This window comes from Anas acuta, chromosome 2 (assembly GCF_963932015.1).
Source record: "Anas acuta chromosome 2, bAnaAcu1.1, whole genome shotgun sequence".
Lineage (NCBI taxonomy): Eukaryota > Metazoa > Chordata > Aves > Anseriformes > Anatidae > Anas > Anas acuta.
This window is the reverse complement of record NC_088980.1, coordinates 15,962,419-15,980,201: the sequence shown is the minus strand read 5'-3', so window position 1 is coordinate 15,980,201 and position 17,783 is coordinate 15,962,419. Positions and strand designations below refer to the sequence as shown.

The following is a 17,783-nucleotide window of genomic DNA, read 5'->3' as shown; positions in this document are numbered from 1 at the left end:
ATATTTTTTAGACAATGTGGTATAAACACATTTCCTAATACCAACTAGAAAATCTTCCACGGGCTTATCCAGATTTGGTGATATTGTGTGATTGATTAGCATCCAGGAGCAGCACAGAACAGCATCTGTTGTTCAAACTGGTGAGCCACTTGCCACGTAGCGTGCAGGACAAGCTTTGCAGACAAAGCATAAGCATGTTCTATGAATTACTTAAATATCTTTTTTGTGGGATTTATAACCGTCTGTCAGCACGTTACTTACTGATGAAATATGCCTGCTCATTACAAAAAACCTTCACGCAGATAAACACGCAAAAGAATAAATTGAATTCTAACCTGCCCTGCTTCACTGCCTTCATTCACTTATCTTATGTTGATTTTATTGTGCAAATAGCCGTCGCCAATATCATTTTCATTTCTATATCTGTCGCCCTGTTTGTTGATTGAAAAACTTTAAAGGCACAAAGCTTCAAAGGCTATGGGACGTCCTTAATGAAGTGTCCCCCAAACATGCTCATGGATGAAAAAAAAAAAAAAGGGAAATAAACATGTCAAAATTATTCCTGGCTACCGTCCAACAACCAGCTGTGGTGCTCAGACTGTGCTAACCCTGGGAACATTCTTCTTTCTCTACGGGCCTCCAGTTCTGCCTTCTGTTCCTAAGGATATTTGTATTCCTAACTCACTCAGTTTAATCTCAAACTAAGCAAGACCAAGCTGAATTAGTACTTCAAGAGAAAAACAATTAAGTATGACCAAGATTTTAAAGCAACTAGGCTTTTGTGGTGTAACAACCAGTACATTTTCAACCATTTCTCACAAAAATCATGCTATCTGTGGAACACCTACACTACCTAAATCATTTCAAGTTATGAAACTGAACTTCTACCTGCTTAGGGTAATTTTTTATTTTTTTATTTTTGGATAGTGGGACTAACTTCCATGTTATGGCCAAATTCAAACTTTGATAGTGATGTTCAGTGTCTCTAAGTTTCATCAGAGTTTAAAGTATCGTACAGATACTTTATAGATATAATCATAGAAAGGGGTGGGTTGGAAGGGACCTTAAAGATCATCCAATTCCACCCTACCCCCTGTCATCCCTGGAGGTGTTCAAGGCCAGGCTGGATGTGGCTTCGAGCAACCTGCTCTGGTGGGAAGAGTCCTTGCCAGGGCATGGGCTTTAGAATTACGTGATCTTTAAGGTCCCTCCCTTCCAACCCAAACCATTCCATGAGTCTTTGAAAGACAGTTATGTTTTGTTTTTTTTCCAGTGTTCCGAGATTCTCCCATCAATGGACATGGCATCTTCTGAACCAGGGTAAATCCAAGGGAACTGGCAGAGTCTGTCACTCATTTTGAGCATCAGTGGTAAATTATTCCTTAATTTTATTATAGCTTGATAAAACCAAACACACCTTTTCTCCTCACTAAACACACTCAGATTAGGCCCAGTTCCTCCCTGCAGCACAACCACGTGCATCACTTGGCCTCCAGCACATTGGAGACATCTAAATCAAAGTTTTCTTTAAGTTAAACCACTAGAAGATCAACATGCACACACAGAGAGGACCACACAAGATCAACATCACAAGTGCACGTCCTTTAACTTGTCTTCTGCACAAAAAGCAGGATGTAATTTGCATAGGACTCTGAAACCACATTCTTTTCAAAGAAAATTCATCACTACTGAGGGAATTTTCTACTGCAAAGGTGAAATTTCTAATAGAGAGCCACATCCAGTACAATCTAAGCACTTCACAAAGTAAATTCAAAACAGGTTACCTTTAATTACAATACAACATGCAATTCCTCACTGTCTTCATCTGAGTAGGAGTGAAATTAAACAGGAAAAAGGAAAGAAGGTCTCTACATCCTATTAGACAGCAAGCAAGCTTGCCTCAGTGCAGTTGTACTCACTTTCAGCTGAGTCCACCTGTGTTTTCATAACATAAAGTCAAAAGCAAGCTGTTTTGAAAAAGGCTTTAACCAAAAGCACCACCTTGCTGCACAGGATGCCCAGAACTCCTGCCATGCGTTTAACACATACCCAAGAGCACGTGTTAAGCGAGCACTCTTCAGATGAAGTTTCCTATGAAATCTCAGGTACCTGGAGATCAAATAAAGGCAGTGATAAATGGGAAATGGTTGAATTTCAAGGTAGCAGCAGTACCTTTGGCCTGTTTAGTTATACTCACTTGATGCTCCATGGCCCCCACCCCTGCAAAATACAGTATTCATATATGTGACTGCTGTATCAATACTTTATGCCAGAATCTGTATTTAAGTAATACATGGGTAAGAACCTCTGAGCTCCACAACAAAAACATGAGTATCTGATAGCCATCAGATTTTAGATCAGCAAATTCATTACATGACAAAGTCATTAAATGACAAAGCAGTTAAGAACTGGGCAGCATACTGACTGCATTCCAGTTATAACTACACCGTCATGCTCAAGAATACTTCCCAATAACAATTAAGGAGACATTTCCATTAAAATACACTCATCTTAAACTTCACTGGCTTAGCAGCACAGTTAACACAAACACCAACTGGTCTAACTTCTATTTATGTAGTAATGCACAGGCTTTGGTATGTATGAGAAAAAATAAGAAAAGGGCTGGAACTGCTAGCATTTATTACCTTTATTTTTTTCTTCCAAGTATAACTGCACTGAGCTCAAACCCAGTTATGCATTCACCATACTTGTCAGTCACTCTGCTACTGGGAAAACTTCTGATTATCTGAGTTACAAGCATAATATTGCATCCAAATAAAGCAGAATTACTCGCAGCCTGAGAATTTCACACAGCAGCCAATTAAAAGCATGAAATGATACAACAAGGATTATAACAAAAATTTGCCTGTAGCAGGGTAATTAAGCTAGTGTTCTTGAATGAAGTATCAGAACTTGGGCTTATCATCAACCCAACGGTGCACAGTACCTCCAGCTACCATCCCTGGCATTGTTATTAAAAAAAGTTTCTATATCAGCACAATACAACTCCTCAGACCCTAAAACACCACTTGCATTTTGATGGACACTGTGTGAAAATGGCATAAAGGTGATGGACAGCAAGCTTCACTCACATTCTGACAGGTGGCTCCTCCAGGTGAAAGCTTGAATGCGGCACACAAACTTTCAGCGCCTTTGCAGAACAGATCACTTCAGACCCCACACCTCTCAAGCCACCATTTTTCAGCAGTATGCAGTTACTTTATTAAAAAGAAAACCTTGTGTTTACTGTTTATATACCTCTAACTGAAAATCAGAAAGAAAATCGGAAGAAATACGGGATAATTGAACTACATGTCAAAAGACAGAACTGAGTAATATCCTCTAGTTTGCTTTTTTTTTTTAATAAGATATGCAACTACAGCAAAGAAATCAAAAGCAAAACATAATCCTGAAAGCTCTACTAAGTAGTTCTACATTCAAGCAAGCTTAAAATGATTTGCCAATTACATGGTCAGAAGTGAGACGCTGCAGTCAAAATCTGTCTTTTTAATATCATAACCTATTTTCCAAATGAATTAAGAAAAGAATATTTAATGTGAACTAGAAGTCATTCAACGAAGATTCAGCAAATTCTAAACCCACACACTTCATTTGTCATCTATTTGGCTGCTAAATCTGACTCTGAAAGACTGATGTGTTACCTTATTATTATTTTTTAAAAGGATTTCTCTTGGGATTGCACAGCAAAGGAATGAGTGCGAAGCCTATCTTACACAGGAAGGAGAGATTTTTATCCTTAAAAACAGGAGGTTCGCCCACATGATCACCTGGGACAGACTTGGCCAGTGCAAGCAGGCTAGGAGGTTATAGGAGCCTGGGAATGTTTAACATCAAGAAAGTAATTACAGCCCAGCAAGATCAGAAGGAATTACACAGGAAATGTGAACAGTAACCCTTTCATGCCAAAAAAAAAAAAAATCATGAAAAACGGAGCTCTCTGCTGCCAAACTACAAGGCTGTACAAACCCATTGCAAAATGCAGGAATGGAAAAAACACTACATATTACTAGGCTATAAATTCCCAACGATGTGATAAAGCTATACTTCCAAGAACAGAAGAAAACCTCTGGCCTTTCCTGTTGCCATGCACATGCTCTGTAATTAAAGCTCAGAAGAAACATGAAAACATTTCCAACACCACGTGAGAATGGTACGTTGGTTGCCTCTTCTAAATTTTTTCTTTTAATTTGATGCTGACCAAACGGCCTCCTCCCTAGAAGGTGGTCAAACATCTTGTTCTTATTTAGTCATGGGAAACTGCCTTCCAAAACAAATAGCACATTATCCAAGCAAGAATGCTAACTCTCTCGGTTATCTATTTCGTAAAAATCCATCTTCCAAATTCTGAAATATACTCCAGAGCTCAACGTTCAACTTATCCTATGTATTTGATGGTACAGGGATTTCTATTCTCTGGAGACACAAATGGAATTTGAGTATTCTGAGTGTAACGCAATCCACTTACAAAGCCTTCAAGTGCCAGTTTGGAAACCGAACAAGATTATGTATATGAGCTCTTCAAACAGACCTGCAAAACATTTTTATTAGGGAAGAGACTTTTTTTTTTTTTTTTTTTTTTTTTTAAGTTCTCCACTGAAGAATATTGCACTACTTTGGGTCTATTAATAGATAATGCTACAAAGTATCAGCAAATAACCCCAATCAGATAAGAGACAAGCAATAAATCACCCAACCATCAGTTGTTTTTTTTTTTAATGAATTTGAATTATAATTCAAAAATTATGAATATATTTTCATTACATTAAACAAAAATAAGGTCCCCTACAGTACGAGGGTATAACAGATATCCCCCAAAATGGGATATAATAACACTTCTGATTTAAAAATAATAAATCAATTTCTCTTATTTACACAACATGCTTCTTTAATTGTCATTTCAGTTATGAATCAGAGCAGCACTACCACTGTGATCACACATTACGTTAGCAGTGTATCTCCATACCAGCTCTTTAGCTTTTCCTCCCTCTTGTCACCCAGGTAATCCCCTCTATTTCTATTTATTACAGAAGTTTTCCTTTCCTCATCTGTTCTACTTGATTCTCATTTTGTTTCATTTTCCTTGCCTTCAAGTCTAAGATGTGACTTTGTCATCACAAAGTGCACGAAGAACCAACTTCTGCATGACTGCTACCTACATGTACCTTCAGCTGCCCATTCTGTGGAACCACTAACTAAATAAACACAAGTTATAGAAACACCAAAATGTTACAAGTAAATACACAAGTACATGAGAATTTTGAATTGTGGGCATGCAAACAGGACAGATATGGTGTAAAGAAGAACTAAATCAAGGCCAAAAAGTCATTGCCCATCACGGTTTGCACAGGTAACTAACTGCCATTCTTTAGGAGACAAAACTGAAATGAGAAACAATTATTTCCTCTTTTACTGAGATGGGCGCTGAAAAAGCAGCAAGCACCATGGCCTCATTTTGCAGGCAAAGGATACTACAATAAAGTTCCACTTTCTCCTGCACAAAACCTAATCCCACTTCTAAGGGTTGGTGACTCGCAAAACCAAGCCAAGCTCTCCCCAGTCAATACACGTTCTTCTGAGATTACAGTCGTTGCTCCTAAACGTCTGCCTCCACAGTAGATTAATTTGTCAGCAGTACGATGTCTGTACAATATATTATCCAAAAAAGCGCAACTGTAGATGCAGCTACACTAAATTTTCCACGGCTACAAACTCGATCCAAATCTATCCACAACAGATTGTGCTGCACATCAGTCAGAAAGGCATTTCCGTATTGTGGCAGGATGTTCTGTCTCCAAAAGGACTTGTGCACGTCACGCACAAGTATTTCCAGTGATGCTGCCATCACTGTTTCAGTTGAATTATGACAGTGCCAGCGTGGATAAAACCTTTTGGTCGTCCAGCAAGGTTAGGTGACCAGGCTGAAGGAATGCTGGGAGCCAAGAGCCAAATTCTAGGCTTCTTACCGTGGGATGAACTGACGGCAACAGCACTGGGAAACGTTTCCTGGACCTCCCCCATGCAGGCAACACAGCAGAAGCTGAGGATTCCCTTCAATACACACATCTTCAACTGGCTCTTCTGATGGACTCTGAAGCTGCGTTGTGGCTCACCAGTGTGCACTGCTAACAGGAAATTCTTCTGCAAATCAACCCAATTCTCCTCCTGACCTCTTTACAGGACCTCTTTAGAATTTTTATCTGAAAAGTGGTAATTTACCACTGTAAATGGAGAGGTTACTGGCATTTGGTTTATTTCCAGAAAGAAATACAGCTGATTTTAAGTGAGGACAGTAAGGAATGTCCTATTCTGGGCCTTTGAATCCAGTTTATAATGAAAAAAGCAAATTCCAAAGATACTGGTTTTGAAATTTATTAGGCTTCTAAATTTGCTTAGAGACTTCAACACATTTAAAACTTCAACTTTTGGGGGCACCTACAGACAGTCAACTCCACGTGGCAGCCTTCCCATGTAGTCTGGTCCATACTGCAAGTCAAAACACTGAACAATTTTTCCATCTCAGTATAAAACAGTTTGCTAAATATAATTACCAAGGACTGAATTGGTTTCCTCAGACATCTGCACCATATATAAGTAACAGATAGAGACCTCTAAAGAAAACCTGAAATTATTATTTGTAAACACCCTCCAAGAAAGTATGTATGGTTATCCTGGGCCAATCAAGTCTCAAAAATTTGCATCGGTGAGTATTATCTATTAATATTTAATTCCTAATAAGTATGTTGGAAATGGTCTTTCTTGTGTTTGACGTCTGAATGCTATAAGGTCACAATTCAAGTAAACTGTTTTCATTAATGAGCTGCACTCATTTTTAAAAATGTAACTCCAGTTACATGAAAAAAGGCTTACACTGCCCGGAATAACTATTTCTGCCATTACTGAAGTGTCCCAGGGTTAAGAAGGACCCAGGACACTTAGCCTGCTCTATTTCCTTGACAAAGCAGGGCAGTTCCAACAGTATGTAGCTGTCACCATTATGACATTATTCTGATTTCATGCATTTTCCATGCTCCAATCAAAGCCCATTACTCCACAACTTCTGTAGATCAATGTGGGTGTTTTATTTTTGTTGTTTTGTTTTTCTGTTCTTTCTCCTGTTTTCTGAAGTTAACAGCTTCCTGAAACTGGAATAGATGTATACAGAACAAACAACTGTATAGCAAAGATTTTCCATCAACATAGTTAGCAGTCTTCTTAGTCTAAAGAATTCTTCTGCTTCTCAAAAGTTGATCAGAAGATCTCTCAAAGATTCCTAAATTCTATAAATGCAGTTGATTTAAAAATAAAAAGTAAAAAAATAAATAAGTAAAAGTAGTTGTTCTGTTTTTGTCTTGCAGAGGCAAGTAAACTTACTGTATTGAGATCTGAAAAAAAAAGTCACATTCCAATGAGCATCGATATTGCATAATTTTTTATACACAAAGTAACTCCAAAAGGGTTTTAAAGTTATTACCACTAGATCGATTACACCTGAATAATATTACTAACCAAAGTTTTTTCTTATGAGAAATAGAGTGTGCCTGAAAACTAGCTTACTTTTAAGCCAAAGGCTGCAGCTAGTGGTACAGTGTGTTATTTGAAGATACGGTCAGATCCTGCTTCTACTGCTATACACGAATCAGATGCAAAACAGAATTGTAGGGTATTTTCCCTTCTGTGACCTATCAACATCAGAAACAAATTATTTGTACGTTTCAAATGTTACCAACTGTTAGTGCACCAATGAGACAAGAATGCCAGAGAGTAAAAGAACTATTTATTCACTAGTAAATAGTATGAAAACACTATTTATTCACCAGTGCTTTTGTTTGCTTGTTTTAAGGAAATGTGCTTCTCTGCTTGCCTGAAGCAGGACCAAAGAACTACAAAGAGGTTGCTCTTAACATTCTAGGAGGTCTTACTATTTTATCCTTACACTATTTACAAGGACCAAAATCAGACCTCAAAACTGTACACAAGCACCCAGACCTTACATCATGACGTATGTGTAAATGTATTACATTTATCTATTCCTGTAAATTTAAGGTATTTTTACCCTACAATTGTCAACTCTTCAAAAGGTCTCAGAAAAGCTGCATTTTGCTCTCCCAGCATACCACCACGTTTGAGCAGAAATTATAAATTAATGCGTTCCAAACAGAATAGATTATTATTGTTCTAGAAAGAACATGACAATTGCTCTGAATAATTAACAGCATATAAAAGCATTATCACATGTACCTAAGCATGTCATAAGAGACTATGAAAGTTATGGTTTAAAAAATAATTTCAGTTGCTTAGTAAGATCTCTGGCTACTGTAAAAACCCTCAGCTGCTCAGCACTTGTTCCATGAGTAATAAGAAGCCCCTCGGTAGCTGTACCTAGACTCCACTTAGCTTCAGCTGACAGAGAAGATACAGAAGCCAGCTTCCCTTCCAATAGGCAGCTGTCTTCACAGTACGCTAATATATAAAGGCAAGTTTAACACTTACAGAACATTTTCAAAAAGATCCTTGCAGGTCTTGATCTAGCCTAAAAAGAATCTATGGTTTCATGCTTCTTTTATAATGAAATTCATCAGGTAGTAGAAACCTTTAAAAAAATTGGTTTAAACGATCAAGAATAAAGCCTTTAAATACAGAATCTGTAATTTATATTTTTTCTAACATGTTTTGTTTACTGCAGTGTTTGCAGTAAACAAAGGGATTTGACAGCCAGGTGAAAAATACCCAGCAGAAATTAGGTACAGGACAGACATAAATGATGCTAATCAAATTGTGTTAGTTTCAGCATCTCATCTTAAGCAGAAGAACATCCCCTCAACTGGTCAGAACTGTAAAATAGTGCTCTCGACAGGATTTACCTGCAGCCTGAATAAACATCACAGCAGTTGTTGACAAAAACTTGGCTTCCTTTGAGGGAAGCAAAAAGAGTTCACTCAATCCTCTTGGACCAGATGTGACCACGATTATTTAAGGGCTTGTCACTTTGTCACTGAAATTGACAACCTAGCCAAGAAACTCAAAATGCTAGAGCTAAAAAGCAAGCTGGGTTGTCCTGTTTCCTTTTAGCATGACATCTACATTGTTCATCAGCAAAAAATAAGAGAAGACTTCTTCCTAAATGCAAGCTGCATATTCCAATCATGACCTCACAAGTCCTGAGGAGAACAGAGTAAGTACACTACATATCCTACAGATATGAAGCTTCTGACAACTCATTCCATTGCACTATTTGCCTTTTTTTTTTAAAAAAAAAAGTCAGACTTTTTCATTATATTCTGATTAAGCTCATAATACCATAAATTCTTTCTATTTCAAATCTCATCTCTCCTGAAAATGATAAGAGTTGCTACAATCACCCCATTAGAACCAAAAGATCCAAAGCAGGAGGCAGCATGGTTTTTATAAAGCACAAGATTAAGGAGCGTTATCTCAAGGAAAATCAGAAGATTTATTACTATCCTCCTCTTCAGATTACTGTATAAGCAACTTGTTTTCATCACAGGAAAAAAAAATATCCCTCAGGCTCCACAAAGTATTAAGTACATCATTATCCATGTAAGACAACAGAGTTGGCACAACTCTCAAATACAGCACCCTATGATCAAAACCACTGCAAATTAGTCTGTGCTTATGTTCTCAGTCTACAAACTGTACTGCTGCAACAGATATTCTTGAAGTGCTTGTAGGTTACAAGCAAAAAAAAAAAAGATAAGAGAAAAATAAACAAGCAACCATTCCACTAACAAGTTGCACAGAGTGTTTTCAGAATTGTCTCTATTAAGAGAAAGATAAAATACTTCCAGTCCAAAAATAAATAAAAAAGGCAAGAACTTTTGAAGCGTTCTCATTACAAAAGCAAAAAGAAACCAATGCAACAACCTTCCCCAGGATCCCACATACATCTGGCACCCATTTGCTTATGAAAAGACTGGCAACACGTAGCAGTGGCTTTTAAATGCGTATTTTTGAAAAAGTGATGATCCCTGAAAAGTAAAGCTTACTATTTAGATGTTCCAACCATAAGTAACAGTTAAAGTTGACCATTATTTTAGGCTTATCATCCTGACAGAGTACCTCTTAATTACTGAAGTTTTTTCTGTCTTGACAGGGGAATTCTGTGTTTAAGAATCACACAGAGAAAATGTTGCAGTATAAATCTTGGCTACTCAAAACAAGAAAAAATAATCCCACAGGTCACTAAACTACCCTCTCTAAGGCGAGTTCCCCATAATTAAGGTATCAATTATAATTTCACAGGCATAAGCTGTTTTATAAATAAACTCCACAATGTGAGCTGTAGGAAAGAATGCCTGTGTCAATGCAACAGCCCTTGCAACATGGCAAGGTTTGAACTGAATGACAACTCTGGATGGTGTAGTATGGATTCTAGCACAGAAAAAAATAGGAGGAAGTCTTCCCCCTTACAGCCTTCCCCCCCAGATTCCCACAAGCTTGCTGAATCGTTTTATTCCTGTCACAGCACCTCCCTGACATCTGCTCTTTGCTGCTCTAGAGCCAAATACAACAAACGTAAGTCAGGCTGTTGCTAAATACACCCAAAAAAGTTAGAACTGCAGCCTCCACTAAATGGATTGAAAAGGACATTGCAGTGGGAATGAGCAAATGCTGATCCCGTAGTCTTTTCCTGCTGAACACTGCTTTTGAAGCTTTTGTTTATCACTGGGGTTTGCATTTGAGCTTGATAGAGACTGAAAGCAAATGTGGTATCTAGGACTTGAACCATACCAAGAGAGAAAACTGGCACAGAGACAAGGACATTTATTTGATAAAGATACCCCCACTACTATCTTTTATGATTTTTTACATAGTTGCTAGAAGTTGGCTGGATGACACCAAAAGCCAGTGTTAGCTCATCTCACCCTCCCTACAACCTCCGTCACTCCAGGTACAGAATAAACTTGTGAACTGACTTGGATTAAAGCACTTCAGGAACACCTACTCAAGGCGTGAGTCCAGGCAACAGAAAAATCAATGCTGAATAGAACAATGTCTCACAGAATTGTTAGGGTTGGAAAAGACCTGCAGGATCATCTGGTCCAACCATCCCCCTACCACCAATGTCACCACCAAACCACATCCAAACTTTCCTTGAACACCCCCAGAGACGGTGACTCTACCACCACCCTGAGCAACCTGTTCCAATGCCTGACTAGTCTCACTAGTGGCAAGTGATGAGAACAACTGCCCTAAATAATGTCTGTCCAAATTGATGAGGACCCCAATGGTACTGCTGGAAGTTCTTCCCAGATGTCTCCACTGACAAGAAGGTGAAAGCAAACCAGCAGATACTCCCAAGAGCACACCCCTGTGACCTAACACAGGGGAAGAGAGCAAATGAATCACTGAGATGCTACAACCTTTCCCCCTGTAGGCAAACTAGGGGAGAGCTGAATTCCCTGACTCCCACCATCAATACATGGTTTTGGGGGGGAGCTTTAGCAGAAAAGATCCCAATGAAAAAAAATTGTCTCAAATAACAAAAAAAAAAAAAAAAAAAGGCTTATATTCTCCCAGGGAAAAAAATAACCTGAATCTGTGTCATTAAATGTTCTTGCACTCTAGATTATCCCATTTCTATAAGAAAACTCCTAAATTAAAATCATCCCTGGAATGCAGAGCTCACTGTTTCATGAACATTAGTATATCCTTTCTTTCTCCATTTGCCAACCTGATTTCCCAGAACGTTCCCGTACTCTTGTATCATGAACCAACAGAATAAAAGCTCCTGAATTACTTTTTTCAAGCCATTCATCATTCTGTGTATTTGTGTTACATTTCATCTTTTTTTTCGCCTTTGAAAGGTTAAACAATCTAACTTTTTTCAATTTCTCTTCATGCAAGCAATTTTCCACCCCCATACACACCACTCCTTCAGTCTTTTCTCTCAATCTCCTCTCCTCCACACCTCCCTCATTCCAGGAGGTATCCAGCACCACGCAGTGTGATGACATGCCATACAATAGCACAATACTGATTTTACCACAGTTTTTCAATTTCTATACTATTCTCCATCACACATTTTCCCTAAGCTAACGTTTGTTTAGTCTGACTGTAAGTACAAACATATCAGAAGTTAACCAAGCTCTCAGGAACAAGATTCTTAACTTGCAGTCCCCTGCCTTGACCCCTGTACTATCATGAACATTTGAAGACATTATTTCAGGCCAGGTAGCTTTGCTCCCCTCTTCTTCAGTGTAATTCCTTGCTCCTTTCTCACCTATTACAGTCCCCAAATCTGTTATATGCTTATTAGGATACATTCCCAGAAAGAGAAAACTGCTGATTTATGAGAAGATAAGACAGAATAAGCAAAGGTAACGGCAGAATTGCGGACTCTTCACCATCAGGACTTTCATAAGGCAGTAACTGTGCTTCTGCATAAGAACTCCTCCATATTGCAATACAACAGACTTGCCCTTTGAAAAAGATTTCAATAGACAACATAATACGTGCATATGAAAGAAAACATTCCACATCCCACTAACCTTACAAGAACTTACAAGCAAACAACCCTGAATTAACTTAATAAAACATCATAAATACTATACTGACCATTAAAGGGAAAATATCCAGTTAAAACGGTTCAAAACTTTCCAAGAAAAAGGCACACATGAAGCTGTGAAGTCACAACTGCCTATGGCAAAAGAGAGAGAGAATCAAACATCTCAATTGTTTTTCCTCCGACAGGAACATCACTGTAAAGTTCGTTTAATATTGCCATTTAGGGAAAAACATAACAGTGATTGACCCAACTCTCTGTTCCTAAACACTTTTCTAGAAAGAACAAACCCTTTTTGGAAAATAACAGAAGACAGCTGAAGACATTTGGGTGGTCCCAGTGTCAGTCCTGAAATACAGAACAGTGCTTCCTTTCCAAATCCAGTTACAATTCGTTTTCCTTCTTCAGTAAAGCCTCCAAAATTGCAGTAAATCCCACTAAATATCCATATTATTAATTTGGGAGATTTTACTGACAGATTGGTAACTTTAAAGTGCTTGATTCATCCTACACTGAGCACATCTGCACAACGAGCTATGCAGCTTTTTAGACTGGTCCTTTTGGATTCTCTAACAGTATTTCGGGGGGTTCACCAACATTTACCTGTAAGACAGTGCATGGCATTAACAGAGACTGATGTTGGATTGAACACTTTTATTTAAATAACTGTCTCACTTCCTAAAAATATGGATCTACCTTATTTCTTCACCACCTGCTCTGTTTTGATTGAGCCAACAAAGACCAAAAGCTGTTAGAATCTCATGTCTTCCTGTATGTAGTGGCAATTCACTGAAACAGCAGCCTGATACAAACCTGAGATTACAGGCACTCACAGAAAACTGACAGACTGTAACCTCACTTAAGGAGGTAAAACCACTCAGGGAAGGCCAAAAAAAGCCTGAGATTAAGTTTTGTACTGTTGCTATTTAAAAATCAATGACATGTAGAATACTGAAACAAGTTACAAATCAGTAACAGGAAAAACTCTGCTTTCTATTTTTCATCCGAAAGAATCACAAACGTACACATAAGAAAAGTGGCAAAGAAGCATGACTACAGCAGAACTCACATCAGTTTAAGCTGTAATCTGTCACCATACATAATTTATTAAAGTGTTCTTCCTAAACAACAGCCCTTAGAAGAGCAGAGTTCTTTTCACTTGTAATGGTCAAATTACAAACCGAGTAGTCAGAAGATGCACCCTTAAGGCTTTGTTTGGTTTGGTTTCTCCTGTTTTAAAGAGGGCAAGTGATATCATTAAATAATTCCTACAGATATTCCAACCTTCATTTACTAATAATAACTGACTTTGTATGGTAGACTGAGTAGGGAAATGTGTCTTTCTGGCCAATCTTCCAAATTAAACCAAACAGCAAAAATCCTCTATGAACTTAGAAGCTACCTAACATCCCAAACCAATTGCACTGAGAGGTCCAGGTAAGTCTTTCAGGTGTGGTGTCATTCTCCCGACAGCCCTTGTACCTACTTGCATCAAACATTTTCTGTGTTGCTTTTCCACCTCAACGCACCTGCCTTTCTCAGCAAGAAGCCAAGCAGGCCACAAGAACATTCCTGTTCTTTCCACCTTCCTGCCTCCCCAGAGACTTACTGTGACAGGGGCATTTTAGCAAGACAGGGGTACTCAAAAGCTCATCTCAGCACGTGACCCCTCTCTAGCATTAAATATGATTATGTTTTCTAAATCAATCTTGTTCTCGGCCTTTCTGAAAAATATTAAAGGACTAAGCCACAGAATGAAACTACAGGACACGTACAGAGACATTAACATCCTATTGCATCTGCTAAAAGTTACACTTAGGGGAAGAAAAAAAGTAAAGAGATATAACCATTACTCACAGTACTCAATACTGCAGAATTTTACACTTTACATAATCCCATGAAAAAAGCTTAACCACAAATAAAGTGACCACAATGCATCACAGCTCTAAAAGATGCACTGAGCTATATATTATTTCCTTTCCATTTGTGCACTGCCTGTAAGCATATTGACAGCTCAATGCTAAGCCTATTTCAGCATCAGGACTCTGGCCAGCCTGCCCTCCGGCAGGACTTTCAGTACAGTAAACCCTTCAATAAAAAGGCAAAAAAGGACCAAGAATAGAAAGAATATTTCACAAGCTTTTGTGAGGAAATGGTTCTTTCCTAAAGTAGTAAAAAGTACCAAACCAAAGACAGTCTTTCCTTGTTGAATGCACAGCACAGTTGTACCACTGTTAGATGGATGGCGTTTTGATTACGCTTTTCATATTAATTAGTAAGAATTATCAAATTATGATGTATCGCTACACTAACTGTGATAACGTTTCCTAAAACATTTAATTATGTTATAAATGCCCAGGAAATCAGTCCTTTAATAAATAAAAAATGCTTGAATACCCCTCCCACTGAGTTTAATCAGCTTATTAAGGACAAACCAATACCTGCAAACATTGTGCTATAGGAAGTCAAAGACACAATCAGCAAACATCGTGTGAGGAATAGGATGGTTTCTACACAGCTGTTCTGTGTGTTTTCATGAAGTCATACAGAGAAAAGAGAAGATGACATGATTCTTGAAATACCATCTTAAGTTAACAGTAAGAACCTGTTTGCTACGCCAGCAAGAGAAAGCAAGGAAGCAAAAAGTGACTGTAAGTTTTTATTCTCAAAACTAAAAAAAAAAATCATTAAGGATGTACACAATAAGTAGTTTTAATATTTACATTGTACAGAAGTTTACACTTCATTCAACTCTGATAATAACAATATGCAAATACACTTCATAAGTGTTCAAGTATTATCCAAGCATAACTGTTCTGTTATTTGGCAATATTTGTCTTGTAAAAACATATGCTCATATTTTATCTTATTTTTTTTTTTAAGTTAAAAACATGTTCTGGTTCTCCATAAGTCAATGCTTCCTTTTTATCATTATAATTAAGTCTAAGCAAGTAAGGACAAAATCTTAAATTGACTGCAGATAAGGAAAAGCATTACAAAACCTTTTACTGCTGCTGAACCAATATTTTCTACGGAAATTTTGAACACAGTTCCATTGGAGTATACCAATATACCTTGATGACATAGAAATGATTCAAAGATGCCCAACATGTCAAGCACGGAACCAAAAACTGTCTATGTAAGGAGGAAATTGCATAAATTGAGTGAATCTTTCTTTGCCCCCATTTAAGCAGAATGTACAACACAAGATTGTGAAACACTTTGTGGTATTTTCTCAGTCCAGTTTTACAATATTATAGAAGCATACAAACTACAGGAACAGGACACATTCTAAAATTCCCATTCAAAGAATGCAGAACTAATACGTTGCTAGAATTGAAAGGAGGTAAACTAGCTAGATCTACCATTAGAAAGAGGTGCTTCTTATGAAGTATCTGAACATGAACTGTACCTTACAATGTGCAATCTCTTTGTGCTCAGACAAATACAGATTTTAACATCCTTGCAGAATATTCTATATTTTTTAACTGTATTCTTTCAAAGTACCCACCTTTCACATCCTGTTCCTGCTATGGCCAATAAGATATTTCATCCATCTCAATCCCTGTTTTAAAGAAAACAAAAAACAGGAAGTCCCAGTATCTCAGGAAATGTATTTAGCAAAGGACAGAAAATCATATTAAATAAGAAAACAGAGGCATAAATTTTGGAGAGCAGTAAGTAAACAAGAATTCTACTAAAACATATTTGTTCTCAATTGATCAAATAGAGTGACATCTTCTTTGAGGCTTACCGTATGTTTACAGTGATTTGAACTAGAAGTTACAGTAATAAATACTTCAATCAATGTTGTTAAAGTAACTGATGAAGTTAAAACATTCTTGATTTGATCACTTATTTTTTTTAAACTCTGTAATTGTAACTGTAACAAAGTTTTCAGCAAGCTTCAGATCGAAGTTACATTTCTGTCATTTGACCACATATTTCTTTTTGACCTGACAACATCCAACTCATTAGGTACAAAAAAAAACCTCATGCAGCCATCACCATTTTCATATAAAGATTTAAAACATTAAAAACATTACGCCACTTCCATAAACAATATTACCTCTTCACATAACAATCCTCAAAATACCCCAAGTCACCGATGAAGAACATTCTGTTGGTCTAACGCAGCATTATCATTGCACCTGTACATTAAAAACACATACATATATGTGTCAGTTACTAAGTATATCTGAGGTTTTGTATGAGAAAGTCAAAAATACCTCATCATACACTATCTTCGCTATTTCCAACATCCTCAGAAATGAGAAACTGATGCATAGGAAACTATTGTTTCCTTCTCGAACACTTTGAAAAACAGCTTAGTTACAGACTATCTGGTTACCTCAAAGTTTATTACTTTAGCAGCTGGGGCAAAGGTTAAAAACATTTGCATACAGCGCTAGTTTCATTCTGATGCCCCAGCTATGTTTCAAGAAAACATTATGCTGGATCCATTGCAAAAGAAAAAATTTAAATTTGGAGCATAACTACTGTAAGATTTTTCCTTCCTTTTCCTTTCTGATTTTTAAGGAACTTTAACTTTGAAAAAAGCCTGATTCTTTTAGCAAGTGAGGCAGAAAAAAAAAAAATATATATATACACATATGCCCTCATCCCTTAAATGTATACTTCGTTTTGCAGAAAAATAGCTTAAAAAATTGATTATACATAAAATTAGTACTAGAAATATGTTGGTATGGTAAGATTAGCCTGAAAAAGAAGCAGCTCAGCTCCTTGGTTGCTGAACGGCCTTGTAAAGAAAAAGGTGTGCACAGGAGCTGCTGAGGCTTGAGGGAGCAGCGCCTTTACCTCACCTCACGCTGCTATTTGGCCGTTTATCGCGGAATAACGACAGGAGCGGCCGTTATTAACGGCTCGGGACGGCTTCAAACGACTGCGCCGGGCTGGCGGCACAGCGGCGAAGGACCCGGCCCCCAGACCGCGACCCAGGCGCGGAACCGGGCCAAGCTCCGGCTTTTGGGGCCGAGCTCCCTCAGCCCGGCCCGGCCCCGCCGCCCCTCCCGGCCCCGCTCCCCCCCTGAGGCGCTGCCCCCCCCCCCCCCCCGTCCACGCCGCGGGGGGCAGGGAACTCACGCTCGCGCCCCCTCCGCCTGCTGCGTCACGGCCCCGCCACGTCACGGCGGCGGCGCGCGGTGGCGTCACCCGCTGAGGGAGTCCCGGCGCGGCGCAGGCGCGGTGCTGGCGCCTCGCGGCTGGGGGGGGGGGGGGG

The 17,783-nt window shown here is 38.5% G+C and overlaps 1 protein-coding gene across 7 annotated transcripts in view; it reads right to left on the bottom strand.

Moving 5' to 3' along the window:
- ZNF438 (zinc finger protein 438) overlaps positions 1 to 17,783 on the bottom strand; it is a 46,973-nt gene extending 29,190 nt beyond the window's left edge. For 5 of the 7 annotated variants that reach the window (XM_068673593.1, XM_068673597.1, XM_068673592.1 and 2 more), the window contains exons 1-3: positions 17,648 to 17,783; positions 16,614 to 16,695; positions 16,056 to 16,109 (exon numbers count right to left, since the gene is read on the bottom strand). The gene's annotated coding sequence lies outside the window, so the exon portion shown is untranslated. Of the gene's footprint in view, positions 1 to 16,055; positions 16,110 to 16,613; positions 16,696 to 17,362; positions 17,589 to 17,647 lie in introns of those variants that run through there. The other 2 variants (XM_068673595.1, XM_068673594.1) reach the window with 2 other exon arrangements.